Here is a 19,399-nt window from a genome sequence, read left to right on the forward strand (position 1 = left end):
GTAAAAATATTCTGATCGAACAACAGCACGGTTTTACGAGTGGTAAGTCTACCAACACAAACTTACTGCTTTATCAACATTGTATCACTTCTGCCTTTGAAAAGAGGTGCCAAGTTGATTCGATTTACACTGACTTTTCGAAGGCATTTGATACAGTGAACCACGATTTACTCTTACAAAAACTCATTAAAATCGGATTTCCAGACTATTTAGTGAATTGGTTGGAAAGTTACCTACAATGCAGGATTCAGTATGTGAAAATAAAAAATTTTACTTCGATTCCTATAAACGCAAGTTCTGGCGTCCCACAGGGATCACATTTGGGACCCTTACTATTTAATATTTTCATTAACGATGTAGCTTCATGTTTTAAATATTGTAAGTTTTTATTATTTGCTGATGACCTGAAATTATTTATGGAAATTTCTGAATTATCTGACTGTTTCAAGTTACAAGATGATTTAAATTGCTTTATTAATTGGGCTACCAATAATGCCATGTCTTTAAATCCACGCAAATGTTTTACAATAACTTTCTCAAGATCAACAAATCCTGTAAATTTTGTTTATAATATTAATTCTGTTCCTTTAGAGAAAATTAGGGAAATCAAGGATCTAGGAGTAATTTTTGACAGTTCTTTGACATTTATCTCACACTTAAGATCTATTACTAGTAGAGCTTTGAAAACTTTAGGATTTATAACTAGAAACTCTAGAGAATTTTCTGTTTCTACATTCAGGACTTTGTATTTATCTTTAGTACGCAGCATCCTATTGTATGTTTCACCAGTGTGGTCACCTCATTATCGATCACATATTTTATCTTTGGAAGCAGTCCAGAATAGGTTTTTGAAAACTTGTCGGTGGAGATTACATATGCCTCAATTTTCTTCTTATCAGAGAATAAATAATCATTTAAAGTTGTTGTCTATTGAAAAAACTTTAATTATTAATGATCTTTTATTTCTTCATAAAATCTTGGAGGGTAATATAACTTGCCCGGATTTGTTGGAGCTAATCAACTTTAAATTAAACACTGTAAATATTAGAGATAAACCATTATTCTCAATTAGTTTTCATTATACCAACTACGGATATAATAGTCCTATACCTAGATTTCATAGACTGGGTAATGAAATTAATAAAACTACAGATCTGCTGGGAGTTAGTCAAACCAGGTTTAAGAACCAACTGAGGAAGTATTTAATGTAATATGTTGTGATATATTTATTTGTTAGGAACCAACTGAGGGAGTATTTGTGTAATTTATGTAATTTTTGTATTTTATATATTTTAAGTATTTTATGTAGGTAATATGTTATTATGATATATTTACTTGTTAGTAGGTTAGTGTTAAAAATGTTTATATATCTTTATATTGTAAAAAGGAGATTTTCCGTTAAATAAATAAATAAATACAAATTCTTTCTGGGCACTTAGTCCAGCAAACTGCAAAGACTAACAAACAATACAATTGCAGGTACATTTTATCAAGAAATGTTAAAAAATTTCATCTGGTGACCATCTGTTGCAATCCTGACCATTTATGTTTTCAAATTTTTAGCCCCATTGCCAAGTATATCTGATAATGTATAAGGGGTGAATTTACAAAAATAATTTAGAATATATTCTATAAATCCTGCTTTGTATAAATTAAAAAATTATAACTTTTTATAGCAAAATACATATATTTTTTATAATATTTTAAACATCTAAGGCCCGGTCTTTTCACCTCCGAATAAATAGTTAACGGGAAGTTTATCTGACAGATAAAAAAAGTAGCGTCTTTTCACTCTGGAATAAAGTTATCCGGCAGATAAATTGACGTTAAATATCAAATATTTAACTGCCGAATAAAGTACCGAATAAGAAGTTATCTGGAAGATAAACTTTGATTTTCGTATATTTCATGGTTTCTGATTGCCACGAAACTAAAAATATAACCTAAAATCTTGTAGGTCTGATTGAATTTATTGCAAAAGTAAAATTTTGTTCTTTCTAAAAATTCTCAATCACAAATTTTATGTTATTTTGTTTTTATACATACCTACCTACTGTAATTTTTTAAGCCGAGTTATTAGATATTAAATTAAAGATGGGTTATAATTTGAAAAAATTATAATAGTTATGTATTATTGTATACCTACTCAACTATATTCATTTACAAAGGAAAACAAGTTGTAAAAAATAAAATAGTTTTTTATCCCATCTTGCATAAGTATCTATCTTAAAGTTACCCACTAGAATAATCTGTGTCACATGAAATTGGTAAAAGTTTTACCTCTAGTTTTGTTAAAAAATTGTTTAGTTTTCTCATTTTTAAAATAATGATTTCTTTGAATTGCCAAATATTTTACGATTCCAAAATGAAAGGTATTGATATAGTAACAAGAATTAAGTATGCTCCAAAACAGTAGATACCTACCTTGAAAAAAAAGCTGCAGAGTTAAGTATCCAAAACATACTGGGTGTATCATGAAATTCTCAAAATTTTCAATAAATCTATAGAATATAGGAAAACTGATTTTATATTCTGACAATTTCGTAATACTCCCTGGATATGTTTTAAATAGGTACCTTCTTACTAATCGCTACCTACATTCTAATACCACGTATGAAGATTTTTAGGTGAAACGAGTTAGAGGTTGATTCTGAGTATATTCCCAAGTACGAGAAAACATTATTTCTCGTACTTGTGATTAGAATCATTCAGTAAAGTGTGCACAATATACTCAGAATCAACCTCTAACTCGTTTCACTTAAAAATCCTCATACGTGGTATTGAATGTAGGTAGCGTAATATTTTTTGTGCCAAATATAAATAATTCTGTATTATTGCTGTTTAAATTCAGATCATAGCAATGGGTTGTTACTTGGAGATTCTGATTGTCCACTGATGAGTCCAGAAATACATATCGCCCTTTTTGTATATGGCAGAAAACAAAACAATTAAATTGATTCAATTGTCCTATCTTACACTGAAGCAATATATTTATAACATAGAGAGAGAAATGAAAATGAAGACAATTTTGAAAATGAATTGCTAAGTATAGACCAGGAATAAGCTAAATTATTGAATTTACTGAAGATGTTTGATAACCTTATAAAAATTTTTGTGTTAAGCTTGTCATGCACGGGGATCTATACTAAAATATATCTCATATCACTCACTATAGTAACGAGTGAGGCTGCATACATGGAACTATAATGTATATTATGGTTCCGTTTATGCAGGCTCAATTATTATTATAGTGAGCACTATGAGATGTAATATATCTATTATAGTATACCTCCTGGTCAGTAACAAGCTTTATGGGGAAATAGAAGGATCAATAATATACATGTATCATTTTTTTATTCTTTATTTAATTGTCCTTTGTATAATTTAATTTTTAAATTTAATAAATCAATGAATTTTTGTGTCTCTCTTCTGCCCTTTCATTTTCTCTAGCACGCTTGTGTTGTACCTTTTCGTCCTCTTTTTCTATCTGAAGCAATTGAGGTATGTTTAGTATTAGCGTTGTTCTTTCTTGTAATACATTCTCTAGTTTATTATTGGTAGCTTACTACTGGAACTAGCTTTTTTCTTTAAGAACGCAGGATTGAATCTTCTAGATGTTTGTCATATCTGTAACTAACTTTTTTATTTAGAAAAGTGAAAGGTATCTACTAACAAATATTAAAATTAGGTTTTATTGTTGTTATTGGGATTCTTCAAGTTACCATGTAATGTAAATTATCCAATCTTTAAAAATATTGTGTTTTGATATACTTAGTTGGTTATTTCCCTAGTTTACTATTCAATATACCAGTTGGATGGATTATAAATCTGTAGCGTTTTGACGATGATTGATATGTCCATCTAGCCTAATTTTTCAGGAGAGCATTTTGAAAGTTTGAATCATGTTTTGCCAACCCAAAAACGAAAAGTAATCAACATAAGAAATCAAGTAATATATCAAGTTCTGGCCTACCTAATACAGTAGAACCCCGATTATCCGTGCTCCTCAGGACCGAAGGTGGCACTGATAATTGAAAAGCACGGATAATCCGAACATGTATTTCATATTATGTATAATACGTACGTATACACATACATAATATGTATGTGTATACATAGATATTATTATGTACCTACTATAAAGAGATAACAGAAAAAAATAAATCTTTCATTATGAGTCTCTCTTTCGTCATATAGAGTCAAGTGATTTACGATGACGCTATTTTGATAAAACCTCAAAAATGCAACTTGAGTAATAGAAAGCCCACCCAGATAATCGGGGTTCTACTAATAAAAGGGGACATAACTTTTATACAAAAGATATGTGGAACAAAGGGGTTTTTACCTTCATCATACACATACCAAACTCCACCATCTTGAAGAAATTTTACTAAATAGCATATCAAGCAAATAATCTCATTCTGGCTAAAATCGGACATAAAATCAAATTTTTGCCTTACCACTACAGAAATATAGTATTGAATTTAAATAAAAGTTTTCCCCACATTAACAAATTTTTACATCATTGAACAGTTAATAGATATTAATAATATAATATGTTAAAATTATTAATTATGTAAACAAAATTACCACTGCATCTGTTTCATTAGCTAGCTTGTCTTTATTTAAACTTGTCTTTGTCTTCTTTACATACAAATCAACAGTTTTCCACTAATTTAAAATTTATTTACCTCTTGTTCAAGTTCTCCAGTAAACTTTTTCACCATAATGTTTTCTTTCTAAAACAATATTGTTTGATTAAAATATGGAAATGTATTTCTAAACCTTATGACTATGACTTTATATACTTCTTATTTTAAGTTGTAATTCTTTGATTTACTTACATTTCCTTCTTCCAAAATGGAAATAAAATCGAGAAAATCATCTTGGTCTTGATTATGTGAATCTAATTATGTTAGGTTAAGTTAAAGCTGAATAAAAATAAACACAAAAATCAGGTGTGTTCCGAATCCAAACTTACTTTTAAGCTTATCTACCGGATAACTAACTGGAACATAAATTGACGTGAAAAGACGGGTACATTTTATCTGGCGAATAAATATTTATCCTCCAGATAGCTAACTGCCAGATAAGAGCATATTTATTCGGAGGTGAAAAGACCGGGCCTAAATTATAAAAAAAAACATTTTAAACAAGGTCTAAATTCATGTCTAAATTCTAAACAGATATGGCAACACTGTTCACAAAATTCATGCTGTTGCATGGCCATTGCCCTAAACTTTATGTTGTCCAAAAGGTTTACACTCTATTATAGCAAAGAATACTCCATCCAACAAGAAGCGAAAGCAGCTGTCGGCTCCTTTGATATTCAGGGGACAGAAATATCGGTCGGAGAATGGTAGGGGTAATACTTCACACTACACTAAGAAAAGTAATGAGGAATTCGTTCAAAACTGTAGGAAATTTGAGTTACACTGAGAAACAAAGTAATAATTAAAACTATAGTGTTTTTAAGTTGATCTATTAATATGAATTGTATTTTTTCTGTAAAATTTAATATAACCCATATATCAATTTTGTACTGATAAGTAAAAAGGTTTTAAGTTAAAAATATCGATTTTGACTAAGTTTTGTAAACTTATGTAAACGTGATGGATTTTTGATGCTTAGTTTAATTTAATAGTTAATTTCAAAATAGAGATTAAAATTTCTATCGATTTATATTACTTTTTTTCGTACTAAAAACTTGAAAAATAGATATTTTTGACCCAAGACCTTTTTACTTAGTACAGAATTATACTTTTAAATTTTTTATTAACTTTGTCTTAGATTGATCATTTTTTTTTGTTTCCTTTTGAGAAATTTCTTTGAATATCTATTGACCTCCAACACCACCATATTCTCGCTGCACGAGGAAACTCTGCGGCGGAGGCTAGAATGACTTTATTCACCTTCGATTTCTTTCTGTACATCTGAGGTTTCTGGAAACTCTGGTTGTACTGTACCAAATTCAACTCGCCTTGATATATAACAATTATCTCATCACATCTAGCATCTAATACTTGGGAATTAATCTATCAGCTGACAACAATATCGAAGAAGAGGTAAAAGAACAAATAATTAAAGCCAGTAGAACGGCCGATGCCTAAACGGCACAATTTGGAAAAACAAGCACGTAAGAGTGCAAACAAAGCCCAAATATATGTCAGTTATTAGGCCAGTTATGACTTATAAGGCCGAAACAAGACCAGATACAAGCAAAACACAAAAACATCTGGAGACCAACCAAATGAAGATCTTAAGAAGAATTGCTGGAAAAGGACTACCGGACAGGGTAAGAAGTGAGGAAATCAGCCGCATATGTGGGATGGACAATATAAATACCTGGGTAAAGAAGAGTGGATTAAACATATAAGCAGGATGTTTGAATCAAGGATAGTAAGGGACAAGTCACCGTTTGGCAGAAGAAGTATAGGACGCCCAAGGAAAAGCTGTAATGACAATTTAGGGACAGAATGAAATGCACCGTTGAAGAAAAACAGGCAGTACTGCCTATATAAAAGAAAGAAGACATCAGATCTAGCATCTAGCCACCTTAACCTGTTTCTTATTTTGTTTCCAATAGGATCCACACCCAATTTTTTCGTATATACTGATTCCTAACATTATCTTTTCTAGTTATTCGCTAGTTCTAGTTATTAATAACTGCGGATTCAATACGGAACTTAACCTAACCCTAATGAAGCTCTGCTTTCACACAAAATTTTCCAGTTTCAGCTGCATTCGCTCTCTCTAATTGTTACCTTCTGATACATCTCTTATACCACTCTCACATATTCAGCCGGCACTCCTTTCCTACTTAGTACCATTAGGTTTCTGGTAACTTTGCTATATGCCTTCCCAAGATTAATAAATACTATGTGCAAGTCTTTCTCTTCCACTCATAAGTTTTTCCCTCAGCTGTCATAAAATAAAAATTGATGTTGTGGACCTGCCTTGCATAAATTCAAAATGACCTTTGTTTCTAGAACCGTACACTAAATTTATACTATTGCAAATTAAATTAAACACTAAATAGCTATGTTTAAATTGTTTTTTTATTAAAAAGCTTTATTAAAAATCTGGGAATAAATAATTTTAATAGATAGGTACGTATATGAAATCACAAATGTTTGAAAATGAATGAAAATGATAATCACATAAATGTTTAAAAAGAAATTTCTCTTATTGCTCTACCCCTACGATCGTTTACCTGCTACGATTTCTCGGTACTGAAAAGAGAATTATTTGTTCAAGATCTAGTGGGGCGTCCCAGTACGAACCACACAAGAAAATCCACCTTTGCGTGGAGCCATCGTAATGAGAGTTTATTTTAACAATAGATATGTTTAATAGTATTATCCTTTTTTCTACAATTAGAAAAGATCAAACAACACAATAATTTTACAACAAACAGCTGTTAGGGGTTAGGTTGAGAAATAAGAAATAATACATGAAACATGGCGGATCGTACATGCGCAAAGAAATTTGGATCGTGAAATAGTCGATGCTTTCGCTTCTTGTTGGATGGAGTATTCTTTGATTATAGTATTTGTATTTACGTGAACTCGTTAGTATGGATGAACCGGCGAGAAAACATCCCATTTACTATAAAATAAAAGGTACTAGTTGAATAAGAGGGTAGGATCTTTGAGGATATAAAATTTATATCAATGAATTTTGCTTCACTGACTGATGATTGTACAATGGATTTTTATTGGGGGTAAACATTATTTTTTATGTTATTCCCATTTAAGACATCTTATTTCTAAAAACGCCGCCGTTGTCCTCCATTATATACCACGAAACAAGAAATGAAACTAATGGGACTAGTACACGTTGGGCCAATCAGTTGGGCCAACGTGTACAGGACCACTTGGCATGAGTTTGCGATTGGCGGTCAGCGTTGGTCTACAAACCGAATCTTGTCGGTATTTGGTGCACAAATCAAAGGATTTTTGGGACTTGCGCGATCTGCCAAACAGCTGTTTGGTTATGAACACTGAACACGTTGTCGTTGAGTTTAAAATATTTGTTTTCTCTTCTCACAATACTGATACTGTTTATAAGTATTAATTTTAAGGTTTTGTTTTAATATGAATACTTTTTTCGGTGTAAAAGCACCGTCGTTTGCAGGGGCGTCCAGGGGGGGCATTTGCCCCCCTGGCCCTAAAAATGACTGAAATTTACAAAAAATACATCAATATTCATCATAACATCATATATAATGTATTGTATATATAGTGCTTGCCCCCCCCCCCCAAACAAAATTTCAAATGACGCTCCTGGTCGTTTGCGCCATTGTTTTTTAATCACTCTTGTTTGGTACACTTTTCTATAAGCATTGAACACATTGTACAAATTAATTGCGGCAGCTGCTACAGTCTCCACATCCATATCCATAATCAGAGTTTGTTTTTTTGTTTATTCACTAAGAAAGGTTAATGCAGACTGATAACTCCACCAACGTGTAATCACCATGTATTCACTGTTCTTACTTGGCCCAACTTATTAACCCAACTAGTTGGCCCAACGTGTACTGGAGCCATAATGACTAATGAATGACAATGACATAAGCTTTTCATGTGCTCGAGAAGGGTAATTCAAACCAGTGTTGCCATAGTTATACAAAATATGTTTTCTTATGAAAAAAATATTTAATAAACACATAAGGTTTATTCCAACACAGCGAGAAACCGTACATGTAATGGGGAATTCTCACGACGAGGTCGAGGCGCGTGTTGAAACGAGCTTCAAGTGGGTCCTAATTTAAACGTCGGCAAAGAGAGATATAATATATATAATAGTGGAAAAGAAAGAGAACGCAGATACCCTACAAGACGGTAAAATTAGTAATATTTACTTTGTGATAAAATGTCCCAAATATGTCCCGAAGAATACAGGCAACCAAAAAGTTGACCGCCCTCAGTGGTGGAGATAAAAATATTAGTTGGTTTTTTTAATTCTCACAATGATAAAAATTAGAACAAAACGTAGTTTGACCATAAAATTACCACGCCACTGATCGTACCCTGGGTTGACGAGACATCCACAGGCCAATAAATTTTATCATTTGGTGTTATTTTAAGGGTCATAAATACCAAATTTTCACTATTTCAAAATTACTATTTCACTCAGAATGTCGCAATACGCTCTGTCAGTTTTCCTCTTAACGATCCTTAGACAAGGAAAGAGAGAGAACGGGTAACACTCATTTAATACACATGTTCCAAAAGTGAAGCCAGTTTTTGGTTTGTTTGTCACCAAAAACATGGCGGTCACGTCAAATATAACAATGGGTTGCCAGTGGTGGGTGTTCGTTGAAGGTTAAAATTTCATAAAAAATAAAGTAAATCCTCATCTAACATTCGTAATAAAAACATATGCATGTATTGAAACATATGTATGTAATATGAGCAACTTAATAAAACATTTACCGTGCACAAATTCTTCATTTTAAATACATTTCATGTTTTCATTTTAAATACTCAATGCATAACAATACCCCAAAGATACGTCGATGATCAAAATCTCTGGTGACGGTTTGGCTTCACTTTTGGTCATAGGATTACTCGTCCTCTCTCTTTCCTTGTCTAAGTAACGATCACGGCCCTGTGCAGTAAACAAAATAACCCATGGAACGCACGATTTACAGACACATAAAGCATGGAACGTTTTATTTTATAGTAACGTGATCGTTACATGACAGTTCTCGTTGTGTTGGAACAAACCTATAACACAGAATAAATAACCACATAAGATTCGGTTCTGTATGGTTATATATTCTGTGCCTATAATTTAACATTAACATTTTATTCCTAACTTTTTCACTGAAAGGCTTTCAGTCACCATGTTCGTTTAAACGAATATTTTCATTCATTTTTTACATTGAATCACCGCAATCGTCTCAACGAACATCGTGTCTGTACGTTGTAATAGCATAATAATAGGTTTGTTCCAACACAACGAGAAACCGTCCATGTAACGATCACCGTCCTGCGCAGTCCCATGGAACGTATTATTTCGTTCCCATGGAACGTTAATTATATAGTAACGTGATCGTTACATGACGGTTCTTCGTTGTGTTTTTGGGCAAAACCCATATGTTTTTGTAAACCTATCGGCTAAATCGGCAAAATTTGTTGTTTATAAATCTTTAAAAAAAAATCATATATTTCAACCTCAAAATTTAAAATTTTTATCTTTGCAAACAAAAACTCATGACTGAAAGGGTTAACTACGTTTAACAATAAAATTACTGGTTTGTTAGCAGTTTTAGGTTATATAGTGATTAGCGCGCTAATAACCGGCACAATAACGCAAAATATGGAAGACATAATAAGTTGTGAAATATAAAAAGAGATGAAACTCTTAGAGGTGGGAAATTATCAGTAGATATCTATAAATTTAAATTACGATATTTCCCTTCTTTAGACATAGCTCTATTGACTTCAGTCATACTATTATACGTATGACGTTTAATATGATTTAGTTCAGTTATTTTTTTATTAATTTGATTTATAATTAAAATGGCTACTAATTAATATTTTGTTTTACTAGCATCTGTCTTAATTTATAGGGCATTTCATCGATTATCATTTGTTTCGAGCTTGTGTCATATGTTGTATAATCTGTGTATAATATGCATAGGTATACACGGATTATACGACATATGACAGAAGCTCGAAACAAATGACTGTAAATGAAAAGCCCTATTCAATCATTTGTTCTCACAATAAGTTAAACAAGGATAAAACAATACGGCACATTTTTGATGCCGTGTTTACGTAATTCATCAGAGTAATAGCCATTACATATAGAATACTATACTTTTTCTACGATTTTTTTTTATTTTAATTGGTAAAAATTTGTACCTAACTATCAACTACTTAAGAAAAAATAATAATTTACAAAAATAAATTTTGTTTACCAATAGTACACAGCTGAATAAATTGGTTGCTGACAATTAGCGAATGCTGTCTTATTATGTATTGTAAAAAGCACAAGACAATAGTCATGTTGTATTCATTTCCGAAAAATTATAAGTATTATTTTGTACCTACTGTCATTGTAATAAATAGGAAATGGCTATTATCGGTGGAAGTATTTTATAAAGTTATAATATACATTTATATTTAACTATATAATAATATAACTATATATAATGTTATAATGTATTTAAAATATATAACACAATATAACTTTATAAACAAATTGGAAACGAAATTAAATTAACGAAAAACACATTGGAAAAATGAGGAGGATATAGAAATATTATGGAATATTTTTAAGGAGCTGGTGTATGTAACGGGGAGTAAAGTATGTGGTGTAACGAAAGGAAGATATCTGAAAGGTACAGCTTGGTGGAATAATGACATAAAATTGGAAGTTTCGAAGAAGAAAATATTGTGGAAAAAGTATATAAGCAGTAAAAGTGAAAGTAATTATGAAGAATATAAGGAACAGAGAATACTGGTTAAAAATAAAATTAAAGAAGCTAAGAATCGTCAATGGGAAGAATTTGGAAATAAAATGGAAAGTGATAGTAAGGGTAATGCGAAGTTGCTCTATAGGACCCTAAAAAATCTAAAACAAAAGAAATTAAACGGAGTAACAGGTTTAGAGGACAAAGATGGTAACATATTATTAAAAAATGAAGAGATTACCGAAAGATGGCGAGAACATTTTATGGAATTATTAATGGGAGACAACAACGAAATAGAGAATGATAGGGAGGAGTTCAATTTAAATGATGATTGATTATTACATAACATACGAAGAATACAGGGAAGTAATTTTATAATTAAAAAATGGCAAGGTTGCAGGACACGATAATATTAAGGTTGAGCTAATTAAATATATGGAAGAAGGATTACAATTACTATGGAAGATCATAAGGAGCTGTTGGCATACCGAATGCATACCTAGAGATTAAACTCTTGCAACTATTCTACCATTACACAAAAAAGGTGATAAACATAAGTGTTCTAACTACAGGGGTATATCATTGTTGGTAGTTGCTAGTAAAATCTAGGAAATAATACTAGAGAAAAAGCTGCGAGAAAATATCGAAGCCACACTGGATGACAGCCAATGCGGCTTTAGGCCAGGGCGAGGTACAACCGATCTCATATTCACGGTGAGACAGTTATCAGAAATAGCCCTAGAGCGTAACAGTAAGTTGTTTCTCTGTTTTGTGGACTTGGAAAAAGCATTTTATCGGGCGCCACGTAACAAGATCTGGGAAATATTAAACCGTAGAAATGTGAAGCCGAAGTTAATCCAAGCAATAAAGAGTATAATATAAATGTACACGTAATAATGTAAGAACGAACAATCGCTCATCTCTAGAATTCTACACAAGGACACGGTAAGACAAGGTGGTGTTCTGAGTCCTTTGTTATTCATCACTCTAATGGACGAAATTGCAAAATAATGCAGGGGTAAGGTAAAAAGAACTGGGGTTAGGGTGTATAAACTTCAACAAGTTTACGTATCAGAGTTGATATATTATGCCGACGACCTGATGTAATTGTGGCAAAATCAGAAAAAAACTTGCAAGTGAATGTGAATGTTTGGAATGAATCCTTTAAGAAATTTGGGATGAAAATAAATATTGAAAAAACAAAAGCTTTAGTAGTATCGAAAACTCGAGAAAATATAAATGTAAAGCTGAATAATCAGATAATTACACAAGTAGAGGACTTCAAGTATCTAGGATCAACAATGAATGGACAAGGTAATATAGAACCAGAAATAAACAGCAGGGTAATGAGTGCAACAAAATTATACTATGTACATACTAAATAAATGTTTCATTAGGAAGAAAGAAGTAAGCCTGAAAACAAAAACTGAAAGTATTCAAACTATATACGAGCCGGTGCTACTCTACGGTAGTGAAACGTGGAGAGTGAACGACAACATCCGTAGTAAAATGCAAGCATGCGAAATGCGATATTTACGTGCGGTATCCGGGGTGACTAGACGTGATCGTATAAGAAATGAAGACATACGTGAAAGGTGCGGTATTGGAAGGACCTTGGACAGACTTGAAACGAAACAGTTATCGTGATTCGGACATATGGCGAGAATGAGTGAAGGTAGAACTGTAAAGAGTGTATGGAAAACGGCATCCGACAACAAACGACGAAGAGGCAGGCCAGCAAGAACGTGGAACGCAAATATTGGAAAGGCTTGCGTAAAAAGAAATATTGGGTGGAGAGAAGCAGAAATACTAGCTATTGACTGAAAGGCATGGGGATGTCTGATTTCTCCACTTACCTCGACGCCGTAAGGTACAAGAGGACGGACTAAGTAAGTATAACTTTATAAAACAAACACAATTTAAAGTTTTAAATTCCAATAAACACAGCGCTAATGTCACTGTCATTGAAAATGATAAACGTCAAAATACATAATAGTAAACAAGGTATAAAAGTAAAAAAACTGACCCGTTTTTACAGTTAAAAATCATTTAAAAATTTTTCGAAGTTAATTATTGATATAAATTACAATAATTATTGTGACAAATAAGCAAGTTTAAGTAATTTTATTGGCAGTTTATATAAGACTAATAATAAAAAAGATATTCCCCACTTGAACCTAACTTCAGCCCGTGAGTAATGAACTATTAAGTAATGGGTGTTATTATCTATTCAAAAATAGTGAATAATGAGCATGTTAATAAACGGTCGTAGAAAAAATATAATATAACATAAAATACGTCCACCGATAATAGCCATTTCCTAATTATTACATTGACAGTACAAATCAATTATATTACATTTCCAAGTTGCTAGGAATCGACGGAAGTGGGACTTCTCTGCGAGCAACCCAAGATCCACAAAAAATTGTTGAGCCAATTATGATGACTTTTTCTGAATGTTTTATTATGCTTAATGTTGTTTATTAAAGTTATTTTTACAGTTGTGTTCATTTTTGTCCTCATTTTTTGTTGCTTTCTATTGTTGTTAATTTTTCCTGGTAAAAATCTTATGGTTGGTGTGTATTTTAGGTTATCTGCAGGAGGAGAACATAATGAAAATTATGAAAACGACTGTACCTTCATCTTCTAAAGAAAAATGTAGTAGTAGAAACACTGAAGAAACAACATTCAATGTAAATATAAAACTTGAGACTGGCCAAGGACCTTACATGTGTCAAATTTGTTTCAAACAGTTTTCCGGAACAGATAGTTTAAGAAGACATTTCATAATACACACTGGACAAAAACTTTACAGGTGCGAAATTTGTTTAAAACCGTTTTCCCGAAAAGATGTATTAAAAAAACATATGACAATGCACACTGGAGAAAAACCTTACAAGTGCAAAATTTGCTTTAAGCAGTTTTCCCAAACAGATATATTAAAAAAACATTTGAAAATACATACTGGAAAAAAACTTTACAAGTGTGAACTTTGTTTAAAGCAGTTTACGGATAAGTCTGCTTTAAAGACACATTCGAGATTGCACACTGGAGAAAAACTTTCCAAGTGCGAAATTTGCTTTAAGCAGTTTTCTCAACCAGGACATATGAAAGAACATATGAGATCCCACACTGGAGAAAAACCTTATAAGTGTAAAATTTGTTTTAAGCAGTTTACTACAGGAAGTAATCTGAAAGAACATTTGAGAGTGCATACTGGAGAAAAACCTTACAAGTGTGAAATTTGTTTCAAGCAGTTTTCCCGAACAAATGATTTAAAAAGACATTTTATGACACACACTGGAGAAAAACCTCACGAGTGTGAAATTTGTCTTAAGCAGTTTAGAGAAATATGTCAATTGAAAAGGCATTTGAAAATACACACTGGAGAAAAACCACACCAGTGTGAAATTTGTTTCAAAAGGTTTGCTGAAATAGGAGATTTGAACAAACATTTGAGAACACATACAGGAGAAAAACCTCATAAGTGTGAAATTTGTTTTAAGAAATTTACGGAATCAGGAAGTTTGAAAAAGCATTTGAGAGTACACACTGGAGACAAACCTTACAAGTGTGAAATTTGTTTCAAGCAATTTTCTGAAGCAGGTAGTTTGAAACAACATATGAGAATACATACTGGAGAAAAACGAGTGTAAAAATTATTTATGGAAGTTCATGTGTACAGGTCATTTGTGTTAGGACATTTTTCTACCAAAAAGACATTACTAAGAAAGCCAATGCAGTGCGGAAAAATAGCGCCTGTTACATCCATGGGTTTTTTGTTCGAACAGACAAGGTGGCGAGATGAAGTTACTATGGGAACCAAGTAGTATATTGATTACAAAAGAAAAAAGATTCCACGTTTGAATTTAGATTAGAATTGTCACATTCCTTAAAGTACTTTTGTAAAATAAATTTTGGTCTATTTTATTCACATAAAAATATTTTACAGTCCAAACCAAAATTTAATTTATCTCCCATACCATAGCTCTTCTAGTGACTTTCTTGGGTGTGAATCTGTCTGTTTAGTTTAACTGTCTAGTTTACTGGTTTCAAAACAAAGCATAGTAGTTCAGACGAGGAGGGACAGTTGCTTTTATTATTATTATTGTTGCGAAATAATGGTAAGAACAGGCGATGTTGGATGCATATTATCAGTAGAAAAAGAGAGAAAAATTTGGGAAATACCACCGTTTGTGTATTGAACTGTAATCACGTGAGATAGATTTTTCAAATATTTTCGTATGTCACGAGAATGTTTTGAGGAATTGCATTTCACCAAATTGATCTGCGCGATATATCTGTACTTAATTTAACACAATTGTATCGCAAGATGAATCGATAAAGCCTGTCTCGCTTCAACAAATTGTCTATACGCATAGGTCGATCTGTACCCATCTGCTTGCCGGATGAAATGTCTAAAGAAAATATATACAAAATTCCAAGTGGGTCGGTCAAGTAGTTTTTGAGTTACAATGTCTAGAGCCTTTGAAAAAAAAGTTTTAAGAAAAACGCATTTAAAGTATTGTCAACTTTTATTTTCAGTTTTTTGTCTGTCAAATCGTAAAGTGATGCACACCGGAATATGTTCTTGAATCGCAGGGTAATTTAAAAAAGAAAATGAGGACAGCTGTTGACCGTTGTTCATTACATTCAAGCGTGCTGACGCGAACCTGCTGCAAAGCAAATCGAAGATAGGGATATTTAACACTATCTTCCTACCTTCGACTCGCTTTGCAGCATCTTCGCGCCAGCGCGCTTGAACGTAGTGAGAAACGATCAACAGCTGTTTTCATTTTCGTTTGTAAATTACTCCGCGATTCAAGAACATATCTCGGTGTGCATTACTTTCGATTTGACATACAAAAAAAATTGAAAATAAAAGTTAACAATACTTTAAACGCGTTTTTCTCAAAACTGGTTTTTCAAAGGCTGTAGACATTGTAACTCAAATCTACTTTACCAACCCATCTGAAATTTTGTATATATTTTCTTAAGACATTCCTTGAGGTAACGCTGTCGAGACATTTCTTGTTTTATGCTTATCTTTTTTTTAACAATAATAAGTTTGTTCCTACAGAAGTTTCAAACTGTCACCGACTGTCAGACGCATGCGCAATATTAATTTCGCCGTTCCAACAAGATTTTCTCTGATTACTAGTCAACAAAGTACGCTGTTCCATGAAATATTTAATCAGTTTGAGATTAGTTTCTGACAGTTTGAAAAGTTTCCGAACTTTTTGCAAACTGGTAATCACGGACATGCGCAATTAGTCTAATTTTGATTCACTCACATGCTCACACTTCACACTAAATAACTATTTATATCAAATAGGTATTCTTTTTCTCATGATCATCTTTCAGTGCGTCACAGTTTTTCGATTTCTCTCTAACGCATTAAATTGTATGTGACAGAAAAAAAGGCACGTCTGTGAATACTTTGGTAATTATTCTAGTTTGGTGATTATTCTAGTTGTCGATAGATGGCGCCATAATCAAAAAAGAATTATTTATTAAATAAAATAATACTATTATCCATATAATCTGTACAATTTATAAGACTATACAAATGAAAGAAAATACCATTTTATAAATGCAATAGACACAATTGATTTGGTTTTATTCCAAATTGAAAATAAAATTTGACAACTGTCAGATTTAACTAAAATGTCACGTTAGAATAAATGTCATAAATGTGTATTATCACGGACTTACCTTTTTTTCTATAATTTGTGACGCACTGAAAAATGTTCATGAAAAGGAGAATACCTTTGTTTTGGTTGTTTTGTTGATTTAAGTACATATTTATTGTATTTTAGTGTTTTATACTTTTTTATAATTTATGAAACAATGATTGACAGTGAATCTTGGATTCACTGTCAATCAACGATTGGAAGATAGAATTCGTCCTAAAAATAGTTGAATGTTTTCGTTTTCCAGAATGCTTACTTCTTCTTTCTTTTCTTTTCTCTGGGCACTGCTCTTAGGCAACTTGCCAGCTCGGTAGAATATTGTTCCAACAAAAATCACAAACTAGTTCGCGGCTGGTTGAATTCGCACATGCGTATTGTGCAGCAGTTAGAAACTGTCATGAACTAGTTTGTGATTCTTTGTAGGAACAAACCTAATAAATACAGTAGAACCCCGATTATCCGTGTGCGGATTATCCGGGCTGCGGATTATCCGTGCTATGATTTTCTATTTCTTACATTAAATTTTTGAGGTTTTATCAAAACAGCGTCACTGTAAATCACTCGACGGAAACTCTATACGCGGAGAGGGAGACTCATAATGAAAGATTTATTTTTTCTGTTGTCTTTTTATGGTAGGGCTATATGTATGGATATACGTACAATGTATTACAATAAGAAATAAATGTTCGGATTATCCGTGTTTTTTAATTATCCGTGCCAACGTCCGGTCCCGAGGAGCACGGATAATCGGGGTTCTACTGTATATTGATTTTCACTTTTTTTTGCAAAAAAATTCGTTGTTTTGAATTCCGAATACATATCAAAAAGTTAAAATTCGATAAAACTAAAAAACTCAACAGCGTTACCTCGAAAAACTCATAAGCTAATAAAATATTTTTGAATTTTTTGTTTACCATGATTCAACGATGAGTTCTGATGTCCACCGCAAAATTCATTATATTTTGAGGTGTCTTTAAAAATTTGCCACCGTTGGCTTATTTTTCAATATTTTTCCTTGAATTTTTTCTTAAATAATCTATGAAAATGTTGATTTAATTTAAAAATAAAAATAATTCTAGCATACTTTAAAAAAAATGTGCTTGAAATATTGATTTCAACCCTTACGGCCCTCTCTTAAGGATAGCTATGACACGATTTTTAAAGGCAACCCATGCTAGAAATATTTGTCTATGTATGAAATTTAATAAAAACAATGTTTCATCCGGCAAGCAGATGGGTACAGATCGACCTATATTCGGATCCCGTACTATAGCCGTAAAGGCTATTAATACTTGAATTAAACTGCTGCCCCTCGCGACAGATCGCGTCCCGTGTGACCAAGCCTTAAGAGTTAAATTATTTTCGTACTCGTACACAAAAAGTGAAATTGGCAACACCGTGCTTTCACCACTAGTGATGTTGATTGTTACTTTCGAGTATTCGTTACAAATCGTTACTTTTGTATAAAGTAATCATTTACAGTATTCGTTACTTTGATTACTATGATTACTTTTGTATTTAGCAGATGAGCAACAGGGTTTTCCTACTGGAAGATCGTATACAGATACAATATTCGTCATAAAGCAAATTACTGAGAAATCACTAGAGTATAATAGACCAGCATTTCTATGTCGGATTGACTTAAAGAAAGTATTTGACAGAGTAAGACTCAAAGATGTAATCCATCTTCTTTATAATAGAGAAGTCCCTCTAGATATCATAAAAACTATTGAGAACATCTATCAAAACAACAAAATGGAAGTCAGAATAGATGGACCTTAGACAAGGAAAGAGAGAGGACGGGTAACACTCGTTTAATACACATTCAAAAAGTGAAGCCAGTTTTGAGTTTGTTTGGCACCAAAAACATGGCGGTCACATCAAATATATCAATGGGTTACCAGTGGTGGGTGTTCGTTGAGGGTTAAAATGCCATAAAAATAAGGTAAATCCTCATCTAAAATTCGTAATAAAAACATAAGTACGTATTGAAACATATGTACGTAATATGAGCAACTTAATAAAACATTTACTATACACAAATTTTTCATTTTAAATACATTTCATTTTAAATACTCAATCCATAACAATACCTCAAAGATACGTCGCTGATCAAAATCTCTGGTGTCAGTTCGGCTTCCCTTTTGGTCATAGGGATTACTCGTCCTCTCTCTTTCCTTGTCTAAGAGATGGACAACTTACAGAACCTATAGATATAGGCAGCGGAATAAGACAGGGAGACTCATTGAGTCCTATGCTTTTCAATTTAATCATGGATGAA

At 32.3% G+C, this 19,399-nt stretch overlaps 1 protein-coding gene and 1 long non-coding RNA gene across 7 annotated transcripts in view; one reads left to right on the forward strand and one right to left on the reverse strand.

Moving 5' to 3' along the window:
• LOC114342772 (zinc finger protein 665-like) overlaps positions 1–19,399 on the forward strand; it is a 135,370-nt gene that overhangs the window by 4,462 nt on the left and 111,509 nt on the right. The window lies entirely within an intron of this gene.
• Positions 3,641–5,251, reverse strand: LOC126886466 (uncharacterized). The gene is made up of 3 exons (XR_007698630.1): positions 4,982–5,251; positions 4,845–4,931; positions 3,641–4,739 (listed from the first exon to the last, which is right to left on the reverse strand). It is a non-coding gene; the product is annotated as an uncharacterized LOC126886466 (long non-coding RNA).

The sequence above is a fragment of the Diabrotica virgifera genome, chromosome 6, assembly GCF_917563875.1.
Source record: "Diabrotica virgifera virgifera chromosome 6, PGI_DIABVI_V3a".
NCBI classification, from domain to species: domain Eukaryota; kingdom Metazoa; phylum Arthropoda; class Insecta; order Coleoptera; family Chrysomelidae; genus Diabrotica; species Diabrotica virgifera.